Below are 9,401 nucleotides of genomic sequence, written 5' to 3' on the forward strand. Positions count from 1 at the left end.
AGAAAATTTTGGTTTCGTCTATACTACTAGGTACTTATACTATATTGACTGGGTTAAATAGAATTGCATTTCTAAAAAGAGACTAAAATACAATTTTCATTGACTAAAACTAGACTAAATGTCATCAGTTTTCGTCTACTAAAACTAGACTAAAATGCTCAGACTTTTAGTTCACTAAAACTTGACTAGACTAAAAAGAGTATGAACGTGACTAAAACTAATAAAAACTAAAATGACAGTTTCACACAAAGACTAGACTAAAACTAAAATTAAAACAGGCTGCCAAAAACAACACTACTAAGGCGAGGGGAGCACTGCCTGAGACAGCATTACACAAGAAGGTTCTCGCAAATGCCACCTATACTTCCCACTCGATGCCTCAGCAAGAGGCATATCCTGGTGACCAGGAAGCCCTTCAGGGCGACCTAGATACGGTGTACCAGACAGGGTAGCCTGAAAGCATAGGCCCAGCCCGGACGTCCATGAAATTTTGCAGTGCCGTGCTGGGGGCCTGATGATCAAGAAGGCTTCCGCAGAAGCCTGTGACCTGGCCACATGATCCAGGAAGCATGAAGCCGAAACGAGGTGTGACGAGTGGGGGCGGGGCCGAGAGCCGTAGGAACGGAGCGAAGCTGGTGAAGTAAAAGTTGTAATGCACGACACCTGCGCCACTCACCGGTCTTATATCTTTAGTATCCCAGTACATTCTTACAACGCAAACGTCCCGAGTATGTAAACGGTTATTTGTTCAATGTCGGGAATTCCCCTGTGTATTAAAGAGTTACGTTTATATACATTACAGCACTGAACATCAGACAAACATGATAAACATGGCACACTCAAAATATATATTACAAATGACAAAGTGCTCATTCTGAAATCTGAATAAAGATTTATGCTTTGTATGCACATATATCTTAATTCGCCTTGTAGAGTTATTCACCGTTTATGTAATTTAGTTACAGTGTTTTTATTTGTACAGTAGGCTAACTATAAATATTTCAGCAATGATTTCATTAACAGCAACTGTTCATTTTGAAGCAGGTAATGATTTAAACGTTGGTTAAATTATTAATTAATTCAACATAACATTTTACTCTTATGGAAACAATGCTAGCAAAACGCCATAGAATTTGTGAGATCTTTAAGAGTCTGAAATAGATGTTCAATCAGGACAATAAAAATATACACATCATAACTTATTTAGAAAAATAACACTGACTACATACGGTACAGACTTAAAGACAAAAAGCTTTATTTCCAAGATGATGCCTGATAAGCTTTGAATTTCAATAAAACATAGAACAATTTAGTAACAGAGTATTATTATTTACTAAATAATTTTACATATTTAGTATTGTATTATTCATTGTATATTTGAATCAGTTTCAGATACTTATACTAGATATATGTTCATGTTTAATATTTCCTGCAAAATTATGTACATAAAGAAATATATTTTGTGTTGGATCAGTTTCCTGTATCATCAGTGCGCAGCTCACCTAAATTATTTCAATATATCGCTTATCCTGCCCAAAGAGCAATCGAGCTCAGGTTCGAACTAGGCAGTTGAACCAAGTGTGAAAGCACCCAGAGTTTGAGAAAAGCACAGAAACACATTATCACTCAGCAGGACTCACACACAGACTGATCTTACTGTCTATATGAGGATTCATTACACACTTTATTCTGACATTGTTATTTCAGTGACAGAAGTTCAGCTGCAGTATTAATGTCATGAAGAGAAAAGAAGAGACTCTATAACATCTCACTGTTATTGATTTATCATGCAGCTTAAAGCATTATGGGTAGAATCTCTCGTCAGTCTATTCTGATTCATCAACACAGTTTCACTGATGATCCTCTATAAACAGTAAACCCAGGATAGAGCGGCTGAGTGAATGTGGTCTGGACTGTGTGGATGAGGCTGTTCAGTGTATCATCAGTGTCTCAGTACAGATGACCAGATATCCTGTGCAAATCATCATTTACATCATCAATTATAAAACTCTTCTTTTTCACTTTATTTTGATGGTCCCTTTAACATATTATGTTAACTATAAGTAATATTGCACCTACAGGTCTACTAACTCTCATTAGAGTGTTAGTAGAGTATTAGTAGACTGGTAGGGTTAGGGTTAGAATAAAAGTTAGCAGATATGAAGCAGAAAGTCTACTAATATTCTAATGAGAGTTAGTTGACATGTAGGTGCAACGTTACTTAGTGTCAACAGAATGTTCAAAAGGGACCATCAAAATAAAGTGTTACCAACTCTTCTTTCACCTTCTACAGGAAGAACATGAACACACTCAGTGAGTTTTTCAGCTTGTTTTCTTACTGACTTACATTGTAGGAAGTCGTTCCTGATCCTGGGAACAATGTTGGTGAATGTGACTGTGGAAATCAACAGACATGAACAGTGTGATTCTCATGATACTGCATCCATTCCTAAGACATTTCTAATATGATGTTCTCCATGATATTATAATAAAGGTGACTTGACTTGACTTGACCGTTAGAGAAACACTTAAAACGAAACTGATAGAACAGTGTATATTGTGTATATTGTTTGAAATGCCAGCTACTGCTGGTCAAGTTAAACCTCAGGTTAGCTCTTTAACTTTTGAGCAACAGGAACGGTTATTGTTGTTACAGATTGAGCAGGAGTGTGTGAAATTGGAAGTAGAGCGTGAAAAAAATAGAAATTAACAGACCAATATTGAGCTGCTAAAATACCGTTTAGACATAACAAGAGAAGGTGGACTAAATAACGGCTCACGTGATGCTGGTCAGGGTGCTTCTCAAACGTTTGACACTGCTGGTAATTTGCGTTTACTTCCTATATTTAATGAGCGAGATCCGGATACATTTTTTATACTGTTTGAGCGGATAGCGGAGGCAAGACATTGACCTAGTAAAGAACGTACACTGCTTTTACAATGCGTGCTTACTGGCAGGGTTCAAGAAGTTTATTCTGCACTTTCACCTTCAGACTGTGAAGATTACAATATTGTTAAAGCTGCAGTTTTAAAAGCATACGAGTCAGTACCGGAAGCATACCGACACAAATTTAGAACGTTGTCCAGGGGAGTTAATGAGGCTCATGTTGAGTTTGCTAGAGAGCTCACTACTGCATTTGCATCTGAGGTAACCACCTTTGAGGAGTTGAGCAACTTAATAGTGCTTGAGCAGTTTAAGAAATCAGTTCCTGCTCGCATTGCGACATATATAAATGAGCAGAAATTTGACACAGCTGCTAAAGCTGCTGAGTTAGCTGATGATTATATTTTGACGCATAAGAGTAGTTTTGAGTTTTGGAAAAGGGATGAAGTGTTTGAAGATAAAATAGATTGTACACCTAGAAATTCATCTCTGATTTGTAATTACTGCCGTGGTAAAGGCCACTGGAAGAATGAGTGCCCTGTACTAAAAGCTAAGACTAAAGGGGGAAAGGCTCCTCATGTTAAGCCAGCTGTCCTTGTGGCACCAGTGTTAAATCCTGTTAACTCCTCTTGTGAGGGATTTCCCACAGCAGTGAACCCCATAAAAGATGGAGATTATGCACCTTTTATTACCTATGGGCATGTGTCAGTTGTTGGTAAAGACAAAAGTTCCAGTGACGATATTGAGGGACACGGGAGCGTCAGAGTCCTTTATTTTGTAGGATGTGTTGCCATTTTCATCTTTGAGCGACACTGGTACTAGTGTGCTTATTAGAGGAATTGGGTTAAATGTCTTGTCTATTCCTTTACACAAAATAATGTTATCATCTCAACTTGTGAGTGGAGAGGTGGTGGTTGGTGTGTGTCCTTCTTTGCCAGTGGAGGGTGTGGATATAATAATGGGAAATAATTTGGCGGGAGACAGGGTTTGGCCTAACGCCTTTTCACCTCTGGTGGTTTAATCTTTTCCTCTCCCAGGTCCTGATGAGAGCAACAAGAATTTTCCAGAGGTATTCACGGCATGTACTGTGACCCGATCCATGGCCTCTGCACAACCAAAGTTATCCTCTGATTCTGCTGTAGTAAGATCAACATTTTCTTTGCCTGGTGATTTTTCTGTTTCCCTTTCAGAATTGATACAGGAGTAGTAACTTGATTCTTCTCTCTACAAACGTTTTGAGACTGTGATGTCGTCTGATGAAATTAGACATGTTGCTTGTGGTTATTTCTTACAGGATGGAATGTTGGTGAGGAAGTGGATTCCACATGGTAGTGACTTTGCAGTGGATTCTATTATACAAGTGGTAGTGCCAGAGAAGTATCGCTCACTTGTGTTGAAGATTTCTCATGATGAACTTGCAGGTCACTTAGGGGTTAAAAAGACCTATGACAGAATCCTTCATCATTTGTTTTTGGTCGAAATTGAAGAACGATGTGTCAAAGTACATCAAGACATGTCATACTTGTCAAATAACAGGCAAGCCAAATCAGACGATCAAACTTGCCCCATTGTTTCCTATTCCAGCTGTCAGTCCACCATTTGAGCATCTGATTATTGATTGTGTAGGCCCGTTGCCTAGATCAAAATCAGGTAGTATTTATTTGCTCACTGTTATGTGTGCATCGACTTGGTACCCTGCAGCCTATCCTCTCCGTACGATCACTGCGAAATCAGTGGTGAAAGCTCTGACTCAGTTCATTTCCATTTTTGGCATTCCGAGTGATCAGGGTTCTAATTTTACCTCCCATTTGTTTTCTCAGGTCTTGAAGCTGCTGCACATTAAGCACAATAAAGCTAGTGCTTATCATGCCCAAAGTCAGGGGGCTTTGTAGCGTTTCCATCAGACGCTTAAGTCCTTACTGCGTGCGTATTGTATGGAGGGGGATTGGGAGGAGGGATTGCCGTGGTTGATGTTGTCAGCACGTGAGGTACGTCAGGAAAGTACTGGGTTCAGTCCCAATGATTTGGTGTTTGGGCATACTGTTCGGGGCCCACTGGCTGTGCTCCGCAATAACTGGACTGAAAGTACACCATCCAAAAATTAGATAAGTTACATAAATGACTTTAAGTGTAGATTGTATGAAGCAGGTAAGATGGCAAAAGAACAATTGTGTTCTTCGCAGAGGCGTATGAAGTCACTTTATGATCGGCAAACTGAGAAACGACAATTTATGCCCGGCGATCAAGTGTTGGTTATGTTACCTGTGGAGAGCTCACCGTTTCAAGCTCAGTATACAGGTCCTTTTATGGTAGTAAAGCAAGTTACTGATTCAAACTATCTGATTGCCAACCCAGATAGAAGGAAGTCAACACAGTTGTGTCATATTAATTTGCTGAAGCCCTATTATTGCCGTTCTCACAAAGCGTTAGACGGCAAGTTTGAGGTGAAGCCTGTATTGATAGTTGAGAGTACTTCACCTATTCTTTTGGAGGAGGAAATTGATGAAGGAGTTTCTTTTCCAGAGGATATGGTACTGTTGGGACGTTTTAAAAATTCAGAGACTCTTAAAAATGTGCATAAAATGTAGGCCCATTTGCCAGAGAGTAAATTTACTGACTTGATTGCTCTTATTAACAGTCATGTCTCTTTATTTGGTGATGTACCTTCACGTACGCACTGGTTGGAGCACGATATTGACGTTGGGGATACTGAGCCCATTCGCCAGCATTTTTATCGGGTGTCCCCAAATATGTTATGAGTTTTGGCCTTAGGAATGCGCCCGCAACCTTTCAGCAATTTATGAATTGGGTTGTTTTTGGGTTGGAGGGAGTCGCAGTTTATTTAGACGATGTGGTGGTTTTCAGTGATTCATGGGACCAACAACACTTGAGTCGCATTGCAGACTTGTTTTCTCATTTTGGAGAGGCTGGCCTGACAGTAAATTTGGCCAAATGTGAGTTCGCCAAGGCTACCGTGACTTACTTGGGTAAGGTCGTTGGACAGGGCTGTGTGCGGCCAGTTCGGGCCAAGGTTGAGGCCATCGATCGATTTCCTTCTCCTACTACGAAGAAGGAGTTGATTCGTTTTTTGGGGTTAGTGGGTTACTATAGGGGATTTTGTAGGAATTTTTCTTAGGTAGTAGCCCCACTCACTGATTTGCTGAAAGTAAAAGCAGCTTTTGTCTGGACTTCTGTCTGTCAGGAAGCCATTGAGGCAGCTAAATCATTGCTCGCTTCTGCTCCTGTGTTAGCTGCTCCCCGATTTGATCGCCCTTTTAGGTTGTGTGTGGACGCTAGCCACGTGGGTGCAGGAGCTGTACTGTTACAGGCCGATGATATGGGCATTAACTGTCCAGTTAGCTATTTTCCTAAAAAATGTTCTTCTTATCAGTTAAATTATTCTGTGGTTGAGAAGGAGGCATTAGCCTTGATTTGGGTCCTGCAAAATTTTGAGGTGTATGTGGGATCCGTGTGGGACCCGTGTGGGACCCATTGGTCATGTATACTGACCATAATCCACTCATTTATTTACACTCTTTAAGGTGCCCAAACCAGCGATTGGCTCATTGGTGCCTCTTTCTGCAATCATATGCCCTTGATATCCGACACATCAAAGGTATTGACAATGTGGTGGCTGACGCATTGTCTAAAGCTCCTTACTCCTCTTAGCTGTTGATTTGTCCATGTTTTGTTTGACTCTTTGATTCTCCTAAATTGCTTCTACAGGGCCCGTAGTTGCTGAGGCCATTGGGAGTATGACAGAGTGGTGGGTGCTCTCCAGTATGTGGGGGTTATCAGGTGAAATATTAGGATGGGTTTCATAAATGGACACCCTTTTCTATGGGGGAGGGTGTTATGAACCCGGAATGGGTCATATTTGTTGGTTGTTTGATTTTTCCTTTGTTTGTTTTGCAGGATGGAGTTAGGGTGAGTGACGTCATGATGGCTGAGGACTTACACCTGTGTTGGAGCTGATGCCGGCAGATTTAAGCAGTTCCCTTCAGTTGCAAGGCGCTCGCTTTCCTTCCTCGTGCTGTTTTCATCCCATTCTTTTCTAATTTAATCTTACTTTAATAAATGTTATTCCTCTTTTTTTATTATGATCCAACGTGTTGTCTCCTTCTTTGTCACGGCTTATGAGCCGGCCGTAACAAATGAGATGATGATGGACTCGTTTCTGAGAGCAGATAAATCTCCTGGACTTTACCTCTATCTGAGGTCTTCTTGAGCTGCTCTTTGCAGAAATCCTCCAGTTTGTCTCTCAGCTGATGAACAGATTCTCTCAGATCATCAGAAGTTTAATAAATGTTATTCCTCTTTTTTTATTATGATCCAACGTGTTGTCTCCTTCTTTGTCACGGCTTATGAGCCGGCCGTAACAAATGAGATGATGATGGACTCGTTTCTGAGAGCAGATAAATCTCCTGGACTTTACCTCTATCTGAGGTCTTCTTGAGCTGCTCTTTGCAGAAATCCTCCAGTTTGTCTCTCAGCTGATGGACAGATTCTCTCAGGTCATCAGAAGAAAAGAGAGAAGTGAGGGGATCGTCATTTACGTCTGTAGATTCAGGAGGTGTTGAGAGAGACTGGAAAATCTACAGAAAACAGAAATCAAAACTCATCAGCTGCACACTTCACCCAATAACTTGTAGGAATATCAGATTTGTGTGGCTCTTGTTGATTTGACTGATCTTTAGTAACTCACCTCAATCCAGCGATTTCACAGCATCAGCTTCATTCTTCTCATATTTATCATATCACATTAGAACTACAGATTCTAATATTTGCCACTTACACTATATGTGAACCTTCTAGGAAATAGTTTGGATGATAATCTATACAGAAAACAATCTGACTGTTGGATCACCACACTGAGTATTAACTTGATCACTAGTTTTAAATACCTGTTTCTCTGTCCTCTCTACTGCAGCTGATACAGTGTCATGGTTTTTATGTTCATATTTTGTACACAGCTCACAAATGCATTGTTGGTCAGTCATGCAGTACATTTCCAGATGTTTCTCATGTTTCTGGCAGATCATCTCCTGCAGTCGTCCAGTGGCCCCTAAGAGGCGCGCTTTTGCCGTAATTTAACACGCCCCAAAAGCAGTGGCGTTGTAGCGTTGCCTGCAGCACGGAGCGCAGATTTGACGCTGTAGTGGAAACGCACCATAAAGAGATTTCCAGAGCTGAAAGCCATTTGTAAGCGGTGTCTCTTTCAAAAGAAGATGATCAGATGAGAGTCCGACTGACGATTATATAATAAGACATTCATGAAATGTTTCTCTGTGAGTCTCCTGTCACAGCAGGATCTGGCTCAAGTCCACTATGATCCTGTTCTTCTAGATCTCTGTTACCTGCAGGAACTGGATGTGATCCTGTGTGTGTGAAAGCTGCTGCAGCTCAGCGTCTCTCCTCCTCTCTCAGCTGCTGAAGATCATTCTCTCTCTGCTGGATTCTCTGCTGGAACGTCTTCTGCGTCTCCTTCAGCTGCTTCTGCAGGACATACAGATGACAGTAAATATTACAGAAAACTACTGTCACTAAATCATCATGTGAACAAATGAATCCAGGAAAAGTGGAACTGATAACTAATGGCTGTAAATCCAAACTCTAGAAGGGATGACTGATCGTTTACCACCATTGTACATTAATTAATAAATATTAAGGCCTGTTTCACAATACAAGTGTAAGTATTATAAAAGTGAAACTGACACAGACGTAGAGCTTCAAATTGAAAGTGTTTCTGCATCATTAATCTGTGGCTCTATACAGAAAACAATCTGACTGTTGGATCTACACTACACTGAGTATTAACTTGATCACTAGTTTTAAATACCTGTTTCTCTGTCCTCTGTCAGACAGGACTTGACGGCTTTGTATTATCTTCCAGTACAGACGTCACACTGCACATCTCCAGCTCCAGCGTAATAGTCAGCAAGAAGTTTGGTCTTCTTCAGTTTCTCCACCAGTTCAGTCAACATGGTGTTTCTAGATAAAGCAGGTCTTGGACTGAAGGTCTGTCTGCACTGAGGGCAGCTGTAGACTCTCTTCTGATCCTCCACGTGAACTCATCCTGAGAAATTCTGGCTCTTGCCATTTTACTGCATGAATACAGAGACACAAACACACAACAGCTCAACTACACTTCAGTTTCTCCTTCCCTGAACTCAGGTGATTCCTGTTTCCTGGTTCAGTTTGAGTCACGTGTGTAAAACAGGTGTGTCTACGAGTCTGTAAAGCATAAAATGTCTACTAGATGTCAGTCTCAGACAACCACTCAACTTTTGGAAGTTACAGAGAAACAGCACAACAGCTTTAAAAACTGCAGTAATACTGCCTCCTGATTACTACACTTGTACTGCAGGATGAAAATTGTGTCTAGATTTACAGTTCCTTTATGGTCACACTATGGATCTGTTTGCGAGGGCTAACAACAGCCTTGTCTTCAGCTGGCTGGCAGGAGCCACCACTGACCGGTCACATGACCTGCCACCATCCACTGATAGGTCAGCTG

The sequence above is a fragment of the Sinocyclocheilus rhinocerous genome, unplaced genomic scaffold (genome assembly GCF_001515625.1).
Source record: "Sinocyclocheilus rhinocerous isolate Xijiao unplaced genomic scaffold, SAMN03320098_v1.1 scaffold1343, whole genome shotgun sequence".
NCBI lineage: Eukaryota > Metazoa > Chordata > Actinopteri > Cypriniformes > Cyprinidae > Sinocyclocheilus > Sinocyclocheilus rhinocerous.